The sequence below is a fragment of the Camelus dromedarius genome, chromosome 29 (genome assembly GCF_036321535.1).
Source record: "Camelus dromedarius isolate mCamDro1 chromosome 29, mCamDro1.pat, whole genome shotgun sequence".
Taxonomy (NCBI): Eukaryota; Metazoa; Chordata; class Mammalia; order Artiodactyla; family Camelidae; genus Camelus; species Camelus dromedarius.
This window is the reverse complement of record NC_087464.1, coordinates 26,414,089-26,438,206: the sequence shown is the minus strand read 5'-3', so window position 1 is coordinate 26,438,206 and position 24,118 is coordinate 26,414,089. Positions and strand designations below refer to the sequence as shown.

General features: G+C 56.2%; 1 long non-coding RNA gene and 1 pseudogene across 1 annotated transcript; one reads left to right on the top strand and one right to left on the bottom strand.

Moving 5' to 3' along the window:
• Positions 1–291: 291 nt before the first annotated feature.
• On the bottom strand, positions 292–5,767 carry LOC116149400 (uncharacterized). Its single transcript, XR_010378221.1, has 3 exons — positions 5,654–5,767; positions 5,072–5,382; positions 292–516 (listed from the first exon to the last, which is right to left on the bottom strand). It is a non-coding gene; the product is annotated as an uncharacterized LOC116149400 (long non-coding RNA).
• A 13,352-nt stretch (positions 5,768–19,119) lies between these two features.
• LOC116149416 (dehydrodolichyl diphosphate synthase complex subunit NUS1-like) lies at positions 19,120–19,977 on the top strand (annotated as a pseudogene).
• Positions 19,978–24,118: the final 4,141 nt, after the last annotated feature.

The window sequence follows — 24,118 nt, the reverse complement described above, 5'->3', positions numbered from 1 at the left end:
TATATATATATGCATTTAAAGGAATCCCTTCCCAACAAACTAGATTTCCCAAATCCAGATTTCCAGTATGACACTGGGCATGCACTCCCACCTGGCAGTGATGACCTGTGAGCTGAGCAGTCCCTGACATCTCCCCATGAATCTGTGATCTGGGGTTTGCCAAGGTTAACACCAATCCCTGTTACTAGGCCTGGGCCCAGGACCTTCATGGAAGGCCGTGCAGGTTGCTCACTGCACAAGGTACCCAGCTGTGAGGCCAAATAGGGGCTGAATTCCTACAGTCCGCTTGCCATGGCATGGGTGCTGATGCAGGGCTCTGTTTGGCTAAAGAAAATGATATTTTTTTCTAGTTTTCACCAAGAATTATATGGTTTGGGCCAATATTTGCATTCCTGAGAGACTGCGGGTGGGGCTTCCTCAGAGGTGGAGACACTGGTGGGCACCGGCTGTAAGTCAGGACAGCTGCCTGTGAGACGTGGAGGAAGGCCTGTCCTGTCTCTGGGCCAGTTTCCTCATCTGAAAAACAAGAGGGTTAGCTAGGTGACTTCAAAGGCCCTCTGGCTATGGGAGAGTATGGCGCACAGACAGGAAAAACTGCAGATGCAGTGGGGGCCTAAGGGGTGAGCGGGTGGCAGGCCTTGGCTCTGGGGAGGAGGCTGGGGAGGCCAGCAGGACAGAGGAAGGGACGGGGGCTCAGCACAGAAGTGGCGCAGATCCCGTCCCCAGCCTCATCACGTGGTGCCCCACAAGGCCAGCTCTGGCTCGGAGGGGAGGCCCTGGGGCTACAGTCACCTCTCCATCCTGGACATAAGGCCCCGCAGCAAGTTCACAGCAGAGGTGGGAGTAGGACCGAGCCTCTTCCAGGCTCTGGGACTGTGGCATTGCTACCACGGGCTCCACCTCCGGGCAGACCACCCTGGTACCTGCCCTCATCAAGGGTGTGGGCGGACTGGGAGGGACACTCAGGAGTTGGCTGGGGGAAGCGGAGGCATTCTAGGAGGGAAGATGAGCAGCGTTCAGGCCGCCAGTGTGGCAGAGGGCCCCCCGCCAGGTCTTTCTGCCCCCTTAGTCATCTTCCATGTGCTCAGAGCTTGTCCCACTAACCCTCCTCTGCTGGCCGGGCTCTGTCTTCTCATGGCTGCTCCCTTGTTCTGGCACGTTCTCTAGACCAGGAGCTGGCAGTCTACCAGGCCAATGACCACCCGTTTTTGTAAGGTTTCCTTGGAGCAGAGTTACACCTATTTGTGTGCATGCCGCCCAGGGCTGCTTTTTTGCTTCAAGGGCTCCCGAGGCTGAAAACATTTGCTATTTGGCCTTTTACAGAAAAAGTTGGCCAATCGCTGCCCTAGATCCATCCGTGCCCATGAAGCCATCCTGATCAAATGACTGGCCCATTTTCCTTATTTTACAAATGAGGGAAATGAGGACAGAGAGGTTAAGCAACTGGCCCAAGGTCACACAGCAAATGAGAGACAGCCAGCCTCTGAACCCAGAGAGGCAGACTCTGGAGTCAGTGCTTCCTTCCTGGAAAAGGTCACTCTTCCAAGATAGAATTTCCAAACACAAACCAATGCCCAGAGTACAGGTCAGAAAATGGACATCTTATCGCCTCTGCGTTAACCGTTTTCTTCCAAAGCCGCTCTTCATCCTGTTGCAGCAAAGTGTGTTACAGCTCAGTGTTACAGCTCAGTTGTGACAGCAGCCTGGATCCAGGCGAGAGACCAAGCAGCACTCGGAGGGCTGGAGAACTCAGGTTTATTACGCCAGCAGGCCCAAAGAAGTTAACACTCCAAGCTCTGGGCCCCGTCTGTAGGTTTACACAGCCTTTTATAGGCTGCCAGTTGTAACATTTTGCAACATCATATGCAAATAAGGTATAACAAAGGTGACTAATTAAGAAGAAGCTTTGTAGAAATGGACCAATCAGGAGTGAGGGAAATGGACTAATCAGGAGTGAGAGAAATGGACCAATCAGGAGTTAGCTCAGGGGACCAATAGGGGTAAGTTCCGCTTTCCTAGAAGTAAGCCGTTTCAGGGTTTAAAAAGCGAGATAATGCCACTGGGCCAGGGAACCAGATGGTGCTGGCAGGAGGGTAGTGGCCCTGCCTGGGGGTCCTGTCTGTCTTTTCCATGGGGCTTCCCACCTCATTCCGAGAATATAATGGACTGCGTATTTTTGGTTGAACATCGGAAGAAGGCTTATACAGGAGCACTTGCGTGTAATTAATCTCTTTTTTTTAACCTTGATGGTAGAACCGTGAGGTAGTACTTGTCTGCTTGGCTTGTTCGGAAGGGGGGCACCTGCACACGGCACCACCCATGTTTGCTGTTGTTCCAGGCAAGGAGAGAAGGGTTCGCTGAGCCACTGCCCAGGGTGTGATGTCACAGGAGGAATATGTAACCGACTTAGGGGATGAATGAGGTACAAGGACTTCTGAAACCTGTGTTTGCACAGTTGCCCCGCAGTGCAAGTCCTCATAGAATGCTGTCTGTTTCATGGTGGTGGATGAACTGACTTTATTTCCTTAAAACCAAAAATCCGTTCCTTGAAATGGGTCTGTAAGGGGTACTTTAAACATTGGTTCATGCCTAATGATTTTTAAAATTTTATGTCAACCTTTGACCTAACGCTATGTAGCCCTCTTACCATCAGCTTTTTCCAGAATACTTTCACTATTCAGGTAAAGTAAGTCGATGTAATGGACGGTTTAAGGCTGTTCTATATGCAGTGTTTCATTCCTCCTCCTGTGTGCCAGGGCTCCTCGAACAAGGGAACGTGTCTGAAGAAAGAACATGCCCCGAAGAGTGACTAATCCCACACACCAAGCTGACTTTTAAAATCAGCACCAGGGACTTGAATAGATGCTCCACCTTTTCCAGAAAGTTGCTCTTTCTGATTCCGATGACTAAAGGCAGGCGCATAAATCAGCGGCACCAACAGGGAAAACGCAGCGCTGTCCAGAACAATCGTGTTAGTTTACTTGCTGAACCAAACAGGTTCGTGTCATTGACAGCAGATTTAATTACTATCAAATAGCAAGATGAGTGCCAGCCAAGGCACAGACTGGAAACACAGAAACCAACCTGCCACTGGACGGACACATCTTTGGGCCTTCTGGAATCTTCTGGAAAAATCTGGCTTTCTGTACAATTGTGTGTCTCTGGTTTACCCAGAACTTACTCGTATGTCATAATCTATGCACTAACCAAGTGTGGCGGACACTGCTATCCCGACTTTGCTGCTGAAGAAACCGAGGCCCAGACAGTCAGGTGACTTCGCACGGCAGACCGTCCTCAGCCAGCTCCCCCGGCTCCTCCCTGCACGCGGCCTCTCCACTTGGACGTAACCATCATTGTGCTTCTTTTTGCTTCGTCTCCAGTTGTTGTTACTTCTTAGGGCTCCTTCCAAGAGACCCACGGGCCAGATGCCACGTGGGCTCTCTTCAGGGGATGGGCTGTGGGAGCAGGAAGGGCCCCCCTCGGGAGGGCATCAGAGGGGATGAGGAAGGATGCTGGGTTTGGGAGCCAGAGAGAGAATCCTATTCCACGTCCCAGCTCTGCCCCTGGCTGACCAGGTAGCCTTGGGGGTTATCAGGTCTGTGTCCCGGTTTCCTCCCCTACAGCATGGATATACCTACCCCACCACCATACTGGGGATTTGTGACTACTGGAAGGTGGCAGTGACAAAATGTATGTAAGCCACTCAGGGACGGTGACAACTGCGATCTAGGCTAGATCATTTGCTACTCTGCCCCCAGATCAGAACCACACGCCCAGCCCTTTGCTTAGTGACCAGAATTTGTTCCTGAAAACTTTCCTGCTAAGTGAAAAGCCATTACATGAAAAACCCATTTCATAAATTTTAATGGGAAAAATCGATACCTTCCATCCCAATGCGGTGTTTCAGGCTGCCGCTTGAGCCACCCTCTCCAAGGATACGGTCAGAGAACTTATGCGTCTAAGGAGCCCCACAGGCGATCCTAATGCAGGCCCAGCCAGAGAACTCCTTCCCGTCTCACCCTTCCTGTCACCCCGGAAGCGCCTGAGTGTCGCTCCCCAGCCCCAGGCCTGGGACTGAGCCAGGCAGGGGTTACACTGAAATGGTGCCTCACCGTCACCCGCGTTGGATCCCTGAGCCCCAGTTTACAGATGGAGAACCTGAGCAGGAGGCCCACTCGGGGCCATCCAGGGAGTGAATGGCAGCGCCCTCAGCTAAATCCCAGGCGGTCCTTTCTGAGGCTCTGTGTTCTCTGGCCTGACGTGGGGGACAGTGGCCTTGCTGGTCCAGGCTTTCTTGAAGTTAGACCCGGGGTCTCAGATAATCAGCTGCCAAGGATTAAAGGCCCCCGGTGAGGCGAGGCCTCTGTTGCACCTCCCACTGACACAGCCCAGCACCCCAGCACTTGGACTTGGGGTCCAGTGCACAGTTTCCCGTGAGGTCTCCCAGTTAATAAGTCCCAGGCCTTCTTGATGCACGTGGGGAGAGGGAAGGTGCCCCTGGAACACTGGCTCGGTGAGGAGGGTTGATTCAGGGCAGCCAGGAGAAGCGGGGTCTCCCCCCCGCAGCAAGCGGGGCCTCTGCTGGGACATCAGAGGTCCTGAGAGCCCCTAACACCGAAGTGGGGGTGCGCTCCTGCTCTGCGGGGCTGTGTAGGGTCTCGTGTGTTGAGAGACACACTGATCCCCACAGGTGTGCGGTCTTCCTGGGGAGACCCGAACGAGCACGGGAAACGGGGTGGAGGACAGGTGAGCGCAGAAAGTTCCCAGTGAGCCTAGCTGCGCAGGAGGGGAAAAACCAGGGAGGAGAAGGTGGGAGGGGGAAGGAGCGGCAGGAATGGAAGGCGGGGGTGGTGGGGAGAGGAGAGAGAGCAGGGGTACGAGGTAAAAGTGCAGGGAGCTGGAGCCAGAGGCCTCTCCTACCTGTGCTTTCCAGCTTTTCCCTGTGGCTGGGTACAGGGTCAGGAATATTCCCCAGGCCAGGGGTCACAGGGGCAGCAGGGCCTGGAGGGGCCGGGCAGGTGCACAAGAGCCAGGCGGGCCAGCTGCCCAGCCGGAGAGGAACCCAGCTCACCAGGGAGGCTTGTCCGGAGGTCTGGGCCTCCACGCAGCTCCAGCTCATGACTGCCACGTGGAAGGAGGGCTCTGTGTTGCCAGATTTCCCAAGTCTACCATCCAGAAGCCGGATTTCTGTAAAAATCTCTGATGTTTGAAGCCTCACTCAAGCCAGACGCCACGTATCCCAGGGCCAGATCCAGCCTGGTCAGCGCCTGACCTGGTCGGTTTGCTCAGAAAAGAGCCTGGCCTTTGGGGTCAGACGAACTGAGCCTGCATCTCAACTGCCTGGAGGGTCCCGGACAAGTGATTTAATCTCTGTTTTCTCATCTGCAAGACATGGATAAGAATGGCTGTGTCATGGGGGTGTCGTGGGCTTAAAGGTAACACTTGCCAGAATCTCCCTACAGGGAACTAGCACACGGTAAGCGATCAGGTTACCAGGCCTATTGTCTGCAGCCTGCGCTTCCCAGACCCCGTTTCTCAGAAGCGCCCCCTTTGACATCTTTCCTCCCAGAAACCGTTTCCCTTGGTTTAGGAGGAAGACCCCCGACAGTCTGGTTTTTTGGCTCTGGGATTAACTGGATTGTAGTTTACTGACCTGATGTGTTTGAGGACAAGGCTTTCTTCCCCAAAGGGGAGGGCAAACGCATTAGGCGCGTGCATGCAAGTTCCCCTCATCCCGGCTCTGCCCGAAACTGATGCTCAGGCAAAGGAAAGGGTCCGCCAAGGCAGCTAGCGTGTGAATGGCAGAGCTAAGCCTAGGGCTGCAGCTTGGCGGCTCCTAGTGCCTTCTCCGTAGCCCCTCTCTCAGCTGCGGGTGCTTCCCAGGGTCAGGGAGGGGAAGCTTCCTCTCCCAGTGGTGCTGTCAGGCCCACCTTGGTGAGCTGGGGCCTGGGAAGCCCGCCCCTCTGGAGAAGTTCAAGCCCGTGGATTAGGCAGACTCGCGCTTGCGCTCTCAAGCTGGGGAGCCCCGAGCTGGGCAGGAGAGCCCGGGGGCAGAGGGCAGCCGGGGCCACCGCCGGCCTCCGCGCTCCCAGCCTTGCCTGTCCCCGACGCCCCGTCGTCACCCTTCCCAGGCCGCGCCGCCAAGCGCACGCCAGGTCAGGGCGTCCCGGGACCTCGTGGGTGCACTTGGAAGGCCCGCGGAGCGGAACAAAGCCGGAGGAAGAAGGACTGACTTCCTGCCTCCCGAACCAGCTGGAACAACTCGGAACAAACAGCCCCACCGCGAGCGGCCGGACGGCGCCTGCGCAGTGCGTGCCGGGCCCGCTTCTCAGACCCGGGAACAGGCAGATGACGTGTTTCCTTGCTTCCCCACGGCTCCGCCTGTCACCTGAAGAACGGTTTCCCTTTTTCTCCCTCCCCCAACAAGAGGAGAGAATTCCTGAAGCACCTTTGCTGGTCTTGTCCGAGCTACTTTTAAAGGAACGTTAACTCGTGAGCAAGGCCGGCACTTTTAAGCCCATTAGCGCTGGAAACACGTGACTGCAGCCCTGGCCGTCCTGGAAGCCATGCCCTGCCGGCAGGGCTGGGTTTTCCCTTCTGTTCTGGGGCTGCCCTAGTGCTCAGCTCACAAGATTGTAAGGGTTAAATGAGAACAATGTGCGTAAACTTCTTCCACATTTATCTCTTCTGGATTAGGCATCACCATCTTCACTGAGCCGTCTAGGATACTGAGGCTCAGAAAGGTTACGTAGCTTGCTCAGAGTCACACAGCAGGTAAAGCGGGGAGGAGATGCACCTCATCCAGCTGCGGCCCGGTCTCTCTGTGACTGAGCTCCATCTGTGGTTCCTTGAGCGGCCAGCAATTCGACATCTGCCTGTCTTACATATGCAACTCTCCTTGTTCTGAAGACCCTTCTTTTATCTGAAAAACTGCGTGTTCTTCAAAGCCCAGGGCAAACATCTCCTCGGTGAGGCCTCGTGGCAGTCCCTCCTTTAAGCTACCTCGGCACGTCACACTTAGGTTACGGCATCGTCACTCCCCTCCGTGGGGGGACACTTCCCCCATCCCCGGGCCCAGCACCCAGCACGTGTCCTCGCGGTGAGGGGTCAGCTCAGCCTGCTGGTGGACCCCAGGGAAGGGGCAGTGTGGCAGAAAGCCGTGCTCTGGAGACAGACTGGAGCCTCACCCTTAGCTCTACTGATAGCGGCCACTCGCCTTTCTTCCCCGAGCCCCGCCTTCCTGTTCTGCAAATGGGAATCTAACCCTTGCCTTTGCAAGGCTGTTGGGAAAATTACAGGAGGGCAAAGCCCGCAGCACAAGGCTGCATGCGTAGTAAGTGCTCAAGAAACACTCCCTCCCTTCGGTCCCTCTCCTGTGACACCCCTCGCTGTGCACAGCCAGGACGGGGGTCTCCCTCATACATGTCTCTCCCCACTAGCACCTCGCACAAGCCAGCCAAGATGTGTTTCATGACTGAGCCTCCCCGCAACCCTGTCAGAGAGGCAGGGATTTGTGTGCACCCATTTTATAAATGGAGAAACTGAGACCCTGAGGAGAAAATGACCTGCCCAAGGTCAGAGAGCCAAGGGGCCACAGAACTAGCCCCAGAACCCAGGTTCCTTGAGCTGATTTCAATTCCATGACGTTGTTTCTCTGGCCTCACAGGGACACACTCTGCCAGGACAGCGTTCCCCAACCAGCGCCCTCTGCCACCACGGCAATAAGGAGATTTGGAGAGAAGGGTCTGAGGTTAAAGAAAGAATGACTGTAATAACAAAAAACAAACAACCCAATCAACAAATGGGCAGAAGACCTCAGAAACACTTCTCCAGTGAAGACATACAGATGACCAAAAGGCACATGAAAAAATGCTCAGTATCACTATCAGAGAAATGCAAATCAAAACCACAGTGAGGTGTCCTCACACCAGTCAGAAGGGCCATCATTAACAAGTCCACAAACAATAAATGCTGAAGGGGGTGTGGAGAAAAGGGAGCCCTCCTACACTGCTGGTGGAATGCAGTCTGGTGCAGCCACTGTGGAAAACAGTATGGAGATTCCTTTAAAAACTAGAACTAGACTTACCATATGATCCAGCAATCCCACTCCTGGGCACATACCTGGAGGGAACTTTAATTTGAAAAGACACATGCACCCCAATGTTCACAGCAGCACTATTTACAGTAGCCAAGACATGTAAACAAACTACATGTCCATCAACAGATGACAGGATAAAGAAGCTGTGGTATATTTATACAATGGAATACTACTCAGCCATAAAAAATAATAAAATAATGCCATTTGCAGCAACATGGATGGACTTGGATATTGTCATTCTAAGTGAAGTAAGCCATAAAGAGAAAGACAAATACTATATGACATCACTTATATGTAGAATCTGACAAAAATAAGACAAACTTTTTACAAAACAGAAATAGACTTACAGACATAGAAAACAAACTTGTGGTTACCACGAGGGAAAGGGGGGGGTGGAGGGATAAACTGGGAGTTTGAGATTTGCAGATACACACTACTATATATAAAATAGATAAACAACAAGGCCCCACTGTGCAGCACAGGGAACTAGATTCAATCCCTTGTAATGGCTGAAAAAGAACATGAAAGGGAATACATATGTGTATAAGTGAATCACTATGTTATAAACCAGAGATTAACAAAACGTTGTAGACTAACTGTACTTCAATTACAACAAACAAACAAACAAAACCCCAAAAGAACAATGAACAAAACTCCTCCACCATCTCGGTGTTGAATTCTGTTTCTCCACCGTCGGGGGGAGGGTGCAGCACGTGGGCTCTTGCGTCGGCCAGCCCTGGCACTGCAGCCCGGCTCTGCTGGGGGTTAGCTGGGGGATGCATACACAGTGACAAGTGACAGCCTCGGGAGTTTCCCGGGCTCAGCGATGTAGCCAGCAAGAACCACGGCCACAGCGACAGCGCCAGTCGAGCTGGTCTGAAAGCCTAATGTGACGGGGCTTCACTCCCCTTTGACAGGTGAGGAAACCGAGGCACAGCGAGGGCAGGTTGCTGCCTGGATCTGCAGCTGTGGGAAGCGCAGGCTGCCAGGCTGCAGAGATGCTTTGATTTTTTTCGGAAAGGGCTAGAGTTTTGAGGAAGAGTCAAACCCTTGCTGGATGAGTAGCACTCGTCCTTCATCCAGAGTTAACACCAGCCTCCTCGGAGGCACGAGAATCCAGGCAGCTCTAGCGAGCAGCGCGGCCTCGGTGAGTGGCGGCGGCCGGGAGGCGTGCTCCCCGCGGTGGCGCGAAGCAGCAAGCTCGGGCCTGGCAGGCCTGGGCTTTGGTCCCGGATCTGGGACCAGCTCTGAGGCCTGGCTGCTTAGCTCTCAGGCAATTCTGCATTAGCAGGAGACCCCCTTCCCCCCTCCGCCCCCCTTCTCCAAGCCCTCCACCCCCCGCCTGGCTCTTGCCAGCGCCTTGCCAGTGCTCATCCCTCTCTGTCTACCTCCAGGCCACTCTGCCGTCTCTGCCAGGGCCGCCCCCTCCGCCAGTGCCGCTGCAGCCGAGGGAGTCAGCATCCTGCCTCGACCGGGCCCGGATGCCGTGTCAGTGCTCACATGCGTGCGCCGTACCTGCTCCCGGAAGCCCCCCCCCCAGTGCTCCGGGGGGCGGGGGGGCAGTGCTTCCCGAGGGCGGCCTCCGAGGGAGCACCTGTGGGGGTGGGGGTCCGACAGGGAGGGCGGGCGCCCCGCACGGGGGTGTGGGATGGAGTGTGGCCCCCATCTCAGCTGCACCGACCTGGGACCCCGGACCTGGGGACACTGCACCCGCTCCTGTCAACCGCTGCATGACAGCTGCTCCCGGACGCTGGCTCCCAGCTGTCCCAGCCCGTGTGCCCGGGCAGGGCAGGCCTCGGCGGCCACAGGGAGCCCGTAGTCGAGGGATTCTGATGGCGGCAGCTGGAAGCTGGCAGGGCTGCGTGCTGACAGCGCCTGCTACGGCAGGGGGCCTCACACCGGAGGGGGCATCGGCCCCACTCCAGGGCTTGATAAAGCCCGGATTCCCGGGCCCGCTCCTGGAGTTTCTGCTTCCGGAGGTCTGGGCTGCTGCCCGAGAATGGGCATGTGTAACAAGTTCCCGGGGTGCACGCAGCACCCCAAGCAAAGCGCAAGTGCCCGCGCCTGGTCCTTAAGGCCCTCTGCCGTCTCTCCAGATGCACTTGCAGTGTTACCCCCCAGGACCCCTGCAGATGCTGACGGTGCTTCCCACTGTCTCTGCAGACTGCTCTGTGTCCCCAGCCCCCAGACCTTGCTCACCCTGTTCTCTCCCGGATTCGCCTCTCTCTGCCACTGCTGCCTGCAGGGTCTGCAGCCACCCTTAACTTCAGCGCCTTGTCTCTTCTCTTCAGCCCTCTCCATCGTCCCAACCACTCTCTCTCTCGTAACCCCTTATCTGTGCCTCTCTAACTGCCCTTAGGACTGTCTGCCTTGCATCTCAAGGAATTGAGTCCTTATTTTATCTTAACAACAACCTACAAACCACTTTGTCAAAGAAGGTCTCTTGATTTTCACAACCACTGTAGGAGACAGGGAAGTTGGGGGCTATTACCAGCTCTGTTTAGATGATGAATTTCAGAGAGGCCAAGTAAGCAGCCCAAGGCCAGCTGGGCTTGATTTGGGGTCTTCTAGGTGGCAAGTCTGCATTCCACTCTCTCTGCTGTCTCCTGCCTCCTCTTGAGGGCAAGGGTGGGGAGTATCTCCAGCAGGACTTGCTGTGTGAGTGGATGGGATGGGTTGGGATGGAGAGGAACCCTCCTTGAGTCGTTCCTACAATAGGTGTCTGTAGCAAAGGCTGGCCCCTGGCTGACGACATGCCATAGGTGCTGGTGTCAGAGGACACTCACCCCTCTCCCATTCTAGAACCCAGAAATCGCCAAGAAATCCAATTCCTCTCTGGGCCCGGACCACCATTCCCCAGGTTACACTTGATCTTAGACCAGCATCTCCGATTCTGACACCAGTTCCGACGTGTGGGTTTTTTCTCCACACCAAGCAATTCTCTGACACCAGCTGGGTACCCTACAATTCAACTCAATTCTGACACCATCTGCCTGGGGTTAGAGTCAGATCCTGCAGGTTTACAGAACCGCCCCCTCCCCACAAGACACTAACTGCAAGTCCGGGCTGTCACCTGGGCTTCTGACCAACCGGCTATAAATCAGAGATTCACTTTAAATATAAATCAGGAGACACTTTACTTACTAGATTGCAGGTTTATAATGAAGGTAGAACCCAGGAACAGCCTGGTGGAAATGGGAGCGCTGCATAGGGCAGGGTACGCGGGAGGGTGGGCGCTCTCACCAAATCTCCCGGTGCTCACCAGCCTGGACGTTCTCTGAAGCCCCTGCTTTTGGGTTTTCATGGAGGCGTCATTACAGAAGCATGATTGATTAAGTCACTGGCCACGGCGATGGATTCAGCCTCCACCACCTCTCCCCTCCCCGGAGGTCCAGGGGCAGACCTGAAAGTTCCGACCCACTAGTCACGTGGTTGGTTCTCCTGGCAGCTGGTCCCAGCGCTCAGCTTACCTAGGCACAGTCCAAAAGTCACCTCATTAACATAACAAACGTCACCTTGATCACTCAACATTTGGGAAATTGCAAAGATTTTAGAATCCGTGAGCCACAAACCGTGGACTAAGACACACACATGAGAAATGTATTTCGGTCACCTGAATGCCCCAATATATATACTTCTTATAAACCACAATATTGCAAAGGTCCAGCATGGGTTGGGTAGACATCTTCACCTTGTTGTACACCAGTCAAAATACATGTCGTCCGAGATCGCCAGGGTGGGGAGGAGAGAGACGGAAAGGGGTGTTCACTCATCACTTGACCTGGGCGCCACAGTCCATGGGCCAGAACAAGGCGTCTGGCTCCTCCCTTTCACAAGGGAGGCTGGGACACTTGGGGAGCACAGAGCTAATCAGGGAGCACTTGACTGCTCCTACTAAAGGCGCTGACCTCCGTGTGCCAGGGGAGACCAAAACCTCTCCCCTCGAGAAGGTCGACACCCCCAGGCCAGGCCAGATCTCCTGGGAGGGCCAGAGCTGCTGGGTTGTCTGACTGAGAAAGGGGACATCCGAGGTGGCAGTGGTGGGAGGGGCGGGACTCTGAGGGAGGCCTGCCTGAGGAGCCTGGGTCACAGCTGGTAGCCAGTGCCATGGAGACCCCACCGCAGAGGGCGCACGGAGCTGCGGGAGGCAGAGATGAGAAGCCGGGGAGGTGACGGGGTGGGCGGGGAAGGAAGGAGCTGGAGAGACTTGTCCTAACTAGGCCACGTCAAGCCCCGCGGGCCCATCACACTGGGGTGTGCTGGGGTGGTGGGGTGGGTGGTGCTGGAAGACAGGCCCCGCCCCTGCCCCAGCTCGGCAGGAGGACTCTGGGCGCTGTGGTATCTCAAGGGCTGGGCCTGGGAGGCAGAACCTGGCGGGGCCTGCTGGATGCATTACAGGCCCCGTGCGGGAAGCTGTTTTGATTAAATTTGGGAGCATAATTGCAGGGTTTGTGCTGTGGTCTCATTATGGCTTTTTTAATCTTGTTAACCTCTCCTCCCCATCTCGCAGCCCCTCCTTCGCTTCCTTCCACAACCGCAGACTGTGGCCTCAGCAATACCAGGAATATTTTCCACCGCTCTGTCGTGGCTTTCTCCTCCTCCCCCAGATGGGACCCTGGAGGCAGGACGGAGCGGGGAAGAAGGGCAGCCCGGCGATCCGGAATGCCGTGTGGCTTAGTCACCCACGGTGCCGCACACGTGGTTCCCACACGTCCAGCACAGTGCTCGGTTCTTGGAGGGCCACAAAGGGGACTCAGGGCTGATTTTTGTTTGCTCTTAGGAGCTCACAGTTTAGCTGGGGAGATGGAAAGGCCAGGTGGCATGACAGTGTGAGTATAGGGAGGGCTTCTGGAGTCTGGGGGGGGCTCAGGAGAGGGCAGCTTGGAAGGGAGGCGGTGGGGGGTAGTGTGGGGGGTGGTCCCCACGGTCCAGACTTGGGGGGCGGAGAACAGGTGGTGAGTTTGGCACGGTGCCACAGCTGCACAGGGACTACATTAGTCAGGATGAGCTGGGCTACAGTGCAGTAACAAATGAGCCCCAACATCTCCGTGACCTAAGAGTGGGGGGGTTTCTTGTTTGTGAAAAGTCTGCCCTGGGTTGGGTACAGAGGGATGGTTGAGGGTGGTTGTGAGGGAGAAGGGACAGGCTAGGGAGATGTCTGTTGGTGCCCAGGGAGCATGACTGACAGCACATACTTGGAAGGCCTTACTAGCATCTGTGCCCAGCACGTAGCAGCCACTCAAGGAGCCCGCATGCCCTCTCCCCATCCCCTTCTCTGGTCTCCACCAAACGCAGGTGCCCATCTGGCCCCAGTGAGTCAGGTGAGGCCGCACATTAGGTCATCCGGTCAACCCGCTGAGGTATCGGCTGGGTGAGCCACGACCCCGCGCCGCGCTGTGCCTGGTAATCCTGGGGGCCTGGCGTGCTCCTCTCCCTCAAGGTGCTCGCAGTCTGCCGGAGGAACAAGCCTGCACTCCCTCCCACTCAGACCATTAAGAAATAAAATTGTGACCAGTGGATAATTCGGAGTGTGGTGTTCTCATGTGAACCGTAAGCATTAGAGGGATTGGGGTTTCAGGGCTCAGTGACCAGAGCTGGGAAGAGGCTAGGCCGCTCGCAGCCAGCTGGAGTGAGGGCAGCAGGGCTGGAGGGGACTGGGAGGGGACAGGCAGGCCATGTGGGCAGACGCTGAGGCCAGAGGCTCTCCAGGACACAGGGAGGCAGGCTGTGCGGGATGCTGGGACGAGCCTCTGCCTGGCGAGCCCTGGGGCGAAGGGCTCCAGGATCCCAGATCTCCTGGCTGAGGCGCCCGAATGTGGGCTGGCGTACAGTGACCTCCTTCTTCCAGTCAGGGGCTGGAAGATTCGGCCTTTCAGCTTCTGTAAGGATTGGCTGGGACAGGACAGAGCTGCTGGGAACAACTCGGGTGACGTGTGCAGGGAGGAGCTGGGAGGGCTGGGTGGGGGCTACACTGGACAAAAATCTAACTCCTCTGTCACCATCATGGACCCACCCTTAGGATCACAAAGACAAAGAAAAATGAGATTAAAATTCCCCAGAAGGCCCCCGTGGCGCCCAGCCCACACCCCGCGCTGGGCCCCCGGAGGCTCCTTTCCACCACACTTGGCCCCGTCATCGTCAGTTCCCAGGGGAGGAAATTGAGGCTCTGAGGGGTCCAGGCCCGATGTCTCCCAGGGAGTTGGTGGATGGGAGCCCCGTCCTCCTCCTCCACCAGCTGCCTCCGTGTGACTGGAGATTGTGTACTGCGGCCTAGGACAGGAGCAAGTTCCCCGCCATTTACCTCCCCATCTGAAGTCAGCCTGTCAAAGCTGAGACTAGACCATGTCCCTGGGCACGTTCCTCACTGCTTCACCTGCTGCCTGGCGGGTCACGCACGGGTCCACCTGGTACGCAGGCAGGGCCGGGCTCCTGGGTCCATGGCCACCTCCAAGAGGGCAGAAGCTGGCTCCACTCCCGACCTGGCCCAGCCCTCAGCACAGCCCCTTCCCAGGGTGACGCTGCCCATTAGAGTGAGTGGAGGCCGGGGCCACCCCCCCGGGCTGTTTTCCTGGGGTTCACTGACGAGGTGGGTGCTGACAGAGCCTGGAGGGCGGGGTGAGGGCCTCCTCTTGGCTGCTGCCCGCCTCCCTGAAGCAGAATTGCTCCTAATGGGACCAGTTCTCAGCAGATGAGACATTTGACAGGAACCTAACAAGAGAAAGCTCCAGATGCAGCCCCGGGTGAGTCATTAGACGCTAATTAATTTGCATTTCATGAGAGAGTCAGGGATGGTGAAGGAAAAAAAGCAGCAAAGATTAAAGGCCTCGTGGAGAAGGGAGAGCTGGGGGCAAGGGAGACGGTGGTGCAGACAGAGGCCCAAAGAGAAGGCCAGAAGCCGTGGGCATCCGTGGAGCAGGCGTGGACGTGGCGGGACTGAAGATAGAAAGGTCCAGGTGTTGCCTGCAGTGCCCACGACTGCTCCAAGCAGCAGCCTGAGCTGAGCGCCCCGGGTGCGGTGCGGGGTGCTTTTGGTCTGTAGCTGGAGTGCAGTGTGCGGGGGGGTGGGGGGCGCGGGGCGAGATGGACGGAGGTATGCAGACAGAAAGACGGTTTCCGAGACAGACGTGAGAGAGAGCTTGAGAGGCACCCGTTCCGACAGGGAGAGACTCACACGCCCCCCAGAGAGAGGCGCAGGAGGGAGGAGGTGGGAGGAGAGACAAGGGAATCAGAGGAGAAACAGAGGAAAGCGAAGGGACGGGAGATGCAAAGGAGGAGGTGAGGCAGGACGCGGGGGGAGGGCGGGGGGAGGGCGAGGGGCTGGCCGCCAACGCCAGGAGGGCTCGGGAAAGGGCTCAGCACCCGGGGTCCCCCTTGCTCCTTGGACTTGCTGGAGCAGAAGTTGGGGAACGTTTTCTGCGAACAGCCATGTCATAGGTAACGTAGGCTTTGGGGCCATACAGTTTCTGTCACATGTTCTTCATTGTAAAAGATGCAAAAATCATCTTTAGCTCAGAAGGCCCTATGAAAACAGACCGCTGCCCGATCTGGCCCCTGGTGTCCTCCAACCCCTGGGGTAGAGCTTATTTCTCAAACGGCCAGTGGGGCCCCAAACAGAGCTGGCATTTCTAACAAGTTCCCAAGTGGTGTCCAGGCTGTTGAGTGTAGATGGTCTTGGCTGCTCTGTAGGGCGGGGCTGCTGTTCGGCAAGCCAACCAGATGCTGGTGAGATGCAGCCCTTGTTTGCAGAACACATGGTAGCACTGGATTGTGGTCCACGTATGCCCGGCCAGCCCTTTTTCAAGGAAGGCCTTGCTGCCCAGCGCCAGGGAGTGTGGGCAGCAGGTGGCCTCCAGCTGTCAGCTCCTTCAGTGTCTGCCTCGCCACAGAGACCCATCTTGCCTGAGGTCAGGCCCTCCCCGGGGCAGCCGGCACCTGGTGACTGAGCCAGACGGTGGTGCAAGGCCCTGGCTGCCCCAGCTGGACTCAGAACAACTCCCTGCAGGGCTGGCTGAGGGTCTGTCAGACCTGCATCGCAATTCCACTCCAACTTCCTCCCTCCCAATCCTTCCTTCACTGGTGTAGATCCTTAATAAGGCTCTAATACTCCAAACCCCCTTCTCAGAGTCTTTTCCCAAAAACCCCATCTGTGACCCAGGTGACAGGAGGACATCCAGGCGGAGGGCAGTGGTGACCACAGGGACAGCGTTTGGTACTAGCTGTTCTCGCCTGGGGGCAGCAGTAAGTAAAGATAAAATCATGATGGCAACTAAGGGTCTCCCAGGGCAGGGCTCCAAGGCCCCCAGGGGAGACGCTGGGTGGAGGGAAGAGGGTCTGCAGGCCTTGGTGTGGCCCTGGCCTTGAGGCGAACATGCTGTGTGGCTTCGGGTAAGTCACTGCTGCTCTCTGAGTGTGTGTTTCCTCATGCATGAAATAGGCTAGAATCTCTGATCCTGGACATATTAGTTTCCTCGGGCTGCTGTCACAAATCACCGCAAACTTGGTGGCTGAAAACAACAGAAATCTATTCTTTCACAGTCCTGGCGGCCAGAAGTCCAAGATCAGTACCACTGGACCAGAATTAAAGAGTCAGCCGGGCCACACTCCCTCTGGAGGCCCTAGGGGAGACTGTTCCTTGCTCCTCCCAGTGGCTTCCAGCATTTCTTGGCCTGTGGCCCCATCACGCTAATCTTCCAGGCCAGCATCTTGAAATCTCTGTTCTGTCTTCCTATCGCCTTCCGCTCTGTGTTTGTGTGTCACATCTCCCCCTGCCTGTCTCTTAAAAGCTCACTCGGGATTGCATTTAAGGGTCATCCTGACAAGCAGGATGGTCCTCCCATCTCAAAGTCCGTAATTTAATCACATTTCCAAAGATCCTTTTCCCAAATGAGGTCACATTTATAGGTTCCAGGGATTAGGACGTGATCTCTTTGGGGCCGTTATTCAGTCCCCTGCACCCGTCCCCCCGCAGGCTTTGGCTCGGTCGGCTTCTCCCGTCCTGAGTGGCAGTTCTAGGTGGCTGGCCGGTACCATGTGCGTCCATAGCCCAGATGGTCTCGTTCTGCCATAAATGAGTTTCAGCGTGCGTTGATACAGCTGCTGTGCTCACACTGGTGGTTTCGCTGGCAACGGCCACCACCACCAGCACTGTTCACTGAGCACGTACTACGTGCTCATTCGCATGGCATCATTCATTGCCGCTGAAGGAGCTGAGTGCGCTGCGATCCCCACTGCAGGCCAGGACACCGGGGATGGAGAAATTCAGCAGTTTGTGCAGGTCCACAGAGGGGGCTCTGGGAATCCCCCCTCAGCTTGTCTGATATAAAAGGCTGTCTCATCTCCTGTGCTCCCCCCACCCGCAGCGTGCACAGGGCTTCTCTTTGAAACTATTTACAAAGTGTGGTCCCTTTGAACTTTGAAGCAAGTCTCTTATCAGATTCTACAAACTGCAGACATAACACAGGAAGCGTTGTCCCAGAAAGCTGAAAATCCAGTTACGAGGGCCGGGAATGCGGCTCATTTGGGCTGTGTTTTGTGAAGTCTGCCACCAAGCACAGGCCAGGCGGGGGCCAGGCGGGGGCCAGCGCTGGGGGGGGGGCGGGGGCTGTCCCGGGCTCCCGTCTCAGCTGCGCTTTCATTATTCTTCCAACTGAACTGTCTGGGACTTTGAATATCAGCCCTTGTTCCTGCTGAATTCGAGGGCTGAGCCTCTTGGTTACGTTACTCATTCGTCAGCCAATGGGTCACTGCACACTGCTAGACATTGATGCTCATAATGGCCCTTTCTCCTGACTTTAATTTCAGGCCCCAGAAATACCCACACAGAAAGTCGCGCTGGCCTATGGAAAGGAACCACCAGGGAAGGGTGTTTATAAATGATTCTCTCGTGTGTGACGGTTTTCCGAAGTCCAGAAGCAGCAAAGCGGTTTGGGCCCTTTAAGAACATTTCTGTCTAGAGGGAAATGAATTTAAAAACCACGCATGCAAGCCAGCCTTGAGGTCAAAGTGTATTCAGCTGGCCCGAGCACATCTTATTTCTCTGGACAGAAAGACAGGAGGGAACAAATGGTTTATACGTGGTTGGGAGTGAGGAGCCTTTGCCTGGCTGATGCCGAGATGGGAGTGGGCGTAAGGCGGGAGGGGGCACTGCCCAGCGGAGGGGGCCGGCCACAGGGGGCTTTGCAGCCAATACCAAGAGCTTGAACTTAATTTTGAAGGCCACAGGGTAGCTCTGCAAGATTTCCAGTAGAAAAGTCACAAGTTTGTGTGCTTTAGAAATATTTTTCTGGCTGTGGTAATAGCCCCAGCAGGAGGTGAGGAGGGCCCGGACACTTGGTGAAGAAGAGAAAAGACTGGATTGCAGTGAGCTGGTGGTGGTGGCCACAAGAGTGAGCGGCGGGAGGAGGAGAGGAGGGTGCCCGTGTGTGGCTTGAGGGACTAGGTGGATGGCAGGGCCTGAGCACTGGGAGGCAGCGAGCCCGTGCACGGGGACCAGAGTGGGAGGCTTACTAAGAAAGGAGTCTGGACGTGAAGCTGGGGGCGCTGGGAAGTGTCTGCTACCCTCCACCGTGAGGCCTGCAGCTGGAAAGGGACATACACTTAAGAAGTGGCAGCCGCAGGGGCCCTTGGGAGAACCCTCCTGCAGAAACCAGGAGTCTAGGTCCAGTTCTGCCCTGACTGGTGTGGACCTCGGGCAAGCCAGCTTCTTTCTCTGCCTCAGTTTCCTCCTCTGCCAAATGCTCGAGCCGGATCTTATCGGGTTCCTCAGTGGTGGGGGAGTGGCCGTGAGCCCCTGGAAACTGTGCAGAACTGTACGTGTGTCTGCTCCGGGGCGGGTGGGCCGAGTCCCCCGAGGAGTCAAGTGACATCAGACCTCTTGGGCCACACCCGCAGTTGGAGCCCTGCTGGCACGCAGTGCTCTCCAAATGTGCCGCCGGTGGGGAGGAGGAAGATGGCAGGTGGCGGCAGGGGTGAGGGGACCTGTCACCAGGCGAAAGGGGCTGGGGGCGGGGGGGACAGGGGCGATGGCGGGATTAGAAGCGGTGGCACTGCCGGGACTGGCCGAGGAGGGAGGGCGCCCGGAGCCTCGAGAGGGTGACGCGCTGCCGAGCTGGGGTGGCCGCCGCTGCTGCTCCGCCGGCTCCGCGGTCCTTTCGGCCCCTGGAGGGCATGTGGCGGCGCTCGGCTTCGCGCTCCGCAGCCCCCCGCTGTCGGAGGGACCGCGGCCACCACCGGCCACCACCGCATCCGCGCTCGGGGCGGCGCCAGCCTCCGCCCACCCGCCGCCGGGCTGGAGAGACTGCCTGAGCGCGCGGGCCGGTGATCGCCGAGGAGGAGCCAGGGCCCAGCTTCCCGACACCCCAGGCCTCGTGGTGGGGGGCGGGGTCTGGCCGTGGGCATCTCTTATACTAGCGTCTCCCACCTCCAGGGTATTTTCAAAAGACGTAATTCCAGGTTGATGGGCGAAATTTTAAAGCAACAGCAGGAACTTCTGGGCTTAGACTGTCCCGGATACCAGAGTTTGCAAATAGTAATGACAGAGACGGCCAAGCTTTAGTGCCAATCGCAGTGAAGGCGCCGTCCCCAGGGGATGGAGGAGCAGGTGCTGTGAGAGCTGCTGAAGACGTTTGCCTGTTAGTAACCTAGCAGCGAAGAAACCCGCAGGTCTGGATGCAGGTCTGGCGGGCAGCTTGCTTAGCTCACGTGATGCCCCAGATCCTGACTGGGGTGGAAGCCGGACCTGCAGGAGACTCAGCAGGCTTTCCTCCCTGGCACGTCCAGTTGATGGGACCCTCTTTGCCTTCCTGCATAAACGTCACTATCAGGGCTTTTTCTCTGCCCTCCATCAATGTGCAGCCTGTGGACAGCGTTTGGGGAAGTAGTGATCCCGGTTGTGTAGTTTGAGTTCAGGCTTTTGGAGAAAAGGACTCAGGTGACTGCAGGGTTTACAAAGCACCTGTGAAACCCTGTTCGCACCTAGTTCATAACCCTCATAATTTTACCAACAAACACAGGAGAGTAGGAGGGCGTGGGTGTGTGTGCCTGTGTGTGTGGAAATAACCTTGTAAATGGGGGCGGCATCGGAGAAGGAGATACGTGAACTCGCACCTTTGAGCAGACAGCAGAAACGTTTTAGGAGCTGAAATTCCAGGTTTAAAGGCTTTGGCCCCAACAACTTCCCTGTTTTTGTGGAGAGACAAAGCAGGTGATTCAAGCTATTTTGTTGTTGTTTGGTGAGGGGAGGGGAATAATTTTTGTTCAGTCTTTCCTAGTGACCAAACTTTAATTTTTAAGAATAATGCATTAAATGGAGCCATTCTGAGTCTGAGGGATCGCCAGAGGAGTGGAGTTCTGTGCTGCTCACGTGTTAAAAGTCTGCTCACCTTTGGGGCAGAGGGAATGCCTATTAAATGCCTGTTTTCAGACATCCGTCCATTTTCCTGCGTTATGGTCAAACAGTGTGGCTTGAAAGTGTTGCTCAGTGTCTGCTGGGCTGTGAAGATCATTTGAAAAGATCTTACAACATTGAGATGCAGAATGTAAAAAATTTAAATATTTTTGAGGCAGTCAAAACAGTGGAAAATTTGTCATCTTGAAAGCGCAGGTGGAGAGTTTCCTGAATGAGGAAAGAAAGTTTTGATTTCCTTTTCTGTTTGGTGGGCAGTGTGCTAGAGGCTCTCCAAGGCTGGTTTAAAAAATGTTTCCATTAACTATGTTTATTTATTTTTTTATTATTATTTTTTTTACCTATGTTTACTTAAAATAAGCATTTGAGGGAAGTTACTGAGCCAGCTCTTTTCCTCAAAAGTAACTCGTTCCTCTTCGGAATAGCACACGTTAGTCGCCAGGATTTTTACTCAGCAAACCCTGACGGTGACTTCACATAAAAGATCTTTAAGTGAGATTGAGACCTGTGCAGGTAATAAAATATTACCGAAGTCTACAAAAGTAATTTAAACTAATTTTGCATGTTCTCCTTCACGGCAGAGAACAGGGCTGGTTCCGCCGTTTTTTTAAAATGAAGAAATGGTTTTTTAATAGGTGTTTAGTGTTTCTTCCCTCCCTGCTGATCCTCGGACGGAAATCATTCTTTATATCTGATGGACTGTTTTTCAAAGAATCTTATCAACAAGTGCCCAAGAGTTACACAAAATTGTATATTTAGCAAGGAGTAGTTTAAATACGAGGTCTCAAAGTCTGAAAAACAGCAAAGGAAACTGGATTTGGAAAGCAAGGTCTGGACTTGCTTGTCAAATTCTGAAGCTATGAAGAATAAAGGTTTTGATTTTGGATTACAAAACCTCATTTATGATTTTAAAAATATACTTGAAATAAAATAGTTAAACGAAGAAGAAGAAGAGGAAGAGGAAGGTAGAAGACGTATGCCAGGGGTGAGGTGAGTCTCAACCAGCCAGTTCCTGGAAGGCTGAGGCTGAGGCCTGGGTCACAGGCTGCACGCACGTCCCTTGGTAGGTGTGTCTTCATGCCCCCCGGGGGCCTCCCACACCTGTGAAGTCACCTGTGAGCAGCACTGAAGCTCCTCCTTGCACCTGGAGCTTTGGAAGAGCCTCCTAGCCCCCTGGTCAGCCCAGACGTGTGGTCTCCAAGCCCTTCCTTTCCCTTATCTACCCTGCAAACTCTTGTTCATCCTTCAGAGCCCACAGGCCACCCTCCAGGAAGCCCCTGAACAATTTCTCACCAAACCAGGATTCCTCTTTACAGCCTCTTTTCCACCTGTCTTGGGCTGTGGGTCATTGGCACCCCCTTCCACCTCTGCCCCATGAGCCTTTTTGGCAGGGACTGTGTCCTCTGCACTGTAGTGTCCCCACGTGCCACTCCCTGTGATTGGCACTTACTTTGTGCTCAACAAAGTTAGTTTCTTTAGCCATCGAGACTTGAGAATGATCCTCAGCAAGGTGGCTCCTGTTTCTGACCTGCAGCCCTTCGCTGGCCCAAGTGTGTGTGCTGGTTGGGGGGGAGCGATTGGGGGTGACGTCTGGTCTCCCCTGGGAATTGCTGGAGGGACAGTGGTGCAGCCAGCACTCACCGTGCCTGGCACCATCTGCAGCACTTCCACAGGCTCCCAGGGTGAGGGGCGTGAAGCAGGAGGCCTGGGACATTGCACAGTGCTTCTGGGGATCACACAGAATGGAAAGAAAAGCCGGTGTCTGGAGCGCTCTGGGGCCAGCCTAAGGCCAGCCAGACCCTTTATAAAAAGGTTTGCATGTGTTGTGCTACACGACCCTGGCCGGCAGGCGTGGTGGTGCCCATTTTACAGATGTGGGAAGAGGAGGTGAGTGTTTCCCTCACCCCAGGTCACCGTGCGGCTCCCTCCAGCACCGCGCCCCCCCAGGGCGAGAGTCCACGTGGCGATTCTCTGGGACGGCAGCCGTGGTCAGCGCCTCCCCGCACAGTCTAACCGCACCTAGCCCTCCCACACATCCCGTTTGAAAGTCCAGCCAACATCCACTTCCCTCCCGGCTTCCACGCCCCGGTTGGGCCTGACCCACTGTCTTCACACAGCGCAGGACTCTCTCCCAGCCGGCAGGCGGGCGGGTGGGGAGCGCCTGGCAAGCAGGCCATTTGCTCTGGGAGATCAGCTCCTCCTCGGGGGCAGAACGGGGCCTGGGACGTCGCCACGGAAACCACCACAGCCTGGCGAGGGGAGCGTTGAGGTGGCCCGAGGAATTTAGCAGTGGCCCTGCGACCTCAGGAGAGCGGCCAGCAGGCTGAGGACGAGGGCAGGCCCTGTGACCGGGCTGCAGGAAGGCTGGCCCGAGCCCCAGGGCCTCGCCGCGGGAGGCTGGCCGCCGGGGCACCCCCAGATGGGCCGTCGGAGCCAAACCCACAGCCTCCCTGATCGTGGGAACGCGGGCTGCGGAGTCACCGGTGGCCGGACACGGCCCACCGCGCCCACGGCTGGGAGCGGGAGGGCACTCCCGGCCGGGCCTCGGGACGCCCGAGTTACTGGGCTCAGCGGGGCCCCTGCTTCAGCTTGGCCACCCTCGCGTCCGGGGCCGGCACAGGTGCGTCAGATCCTCGTCACACTTGAGGGTGTCGTTCGGGCCAGGCACCTGGCCTTGTGGACGGGACGGCGGCCCAGAGGTCAGAGCCCTGGACTTTGGCAAAAGACAAGCATGGTCCTCACTCAAGGCGAGTATAACTTCATGTCACCTTTCATCTCAGCTACATCGTGGGGGTGAATGGGGAAGACCCTTCACCTGCTGCCCAGCACGCAGCTGGGCCTCGCGCAGGAGCCGCCCTGCTCCAGGCCTTCCCTGCAGACGGGACGGGTCCTGGTGTCACCTGTGGCCAGGGCCCCTCCTCAGAGGTCGAGGAGGGGGCAGGTCACAGCCACACACCCCAGGCCTGCCTGGGGTCCCACCTGCACCTTGGGTGGTGGGCAGAGGGAGCCTGGCCCTGGGGCACAGAGGCCTCCTCGTCCCCTGGGCAGCAGGAGCTCCTGCTGAGAGCCAACCCGCCCGGGTGCTGTGCAAGCCGAGGATGGAAGCCGCGACCCTCTGGCTGGGACAAGTGTCCACAGGAAATCTTCCTGCTCATCTCGCTCACATTCCAGCTCAGAGACATGGTCACAGGACACTGCCCCGGCTGGGCCTGCCGGAGGAGCCAGCGGGCCTCCGGTGTGCACCCTGGTGATGCACCTGCAACCGCAGGTGTTCTCCAAACCGTCTGTGGAGGACGGTCCTCCTCCTCCACTCGAGCTCTTTGCACACTTGGCTAATCATTGTCAGGCATTGGCCAATCGGGGGAGGAACCTCTCTGTGGGAAACTGGACTCAGCAGAGGACCCAACACCAGTGGGCACCCAGGGAAGACTCGAGGGGGTTCACTGAGCTGGTCACATCTCTGGGGGTTAAAGAAAAGAACTGAAGCAGAATCTGGTTACATGGGCCCACCAGGTGCTTGGAGGAGCCACACTCATGCACACACACCCCACAGAGTTATTTCCCATGACGGGAGAAGAACGCTGCAGTAACAGAAGACCCAAGCTCATCTCTGACAG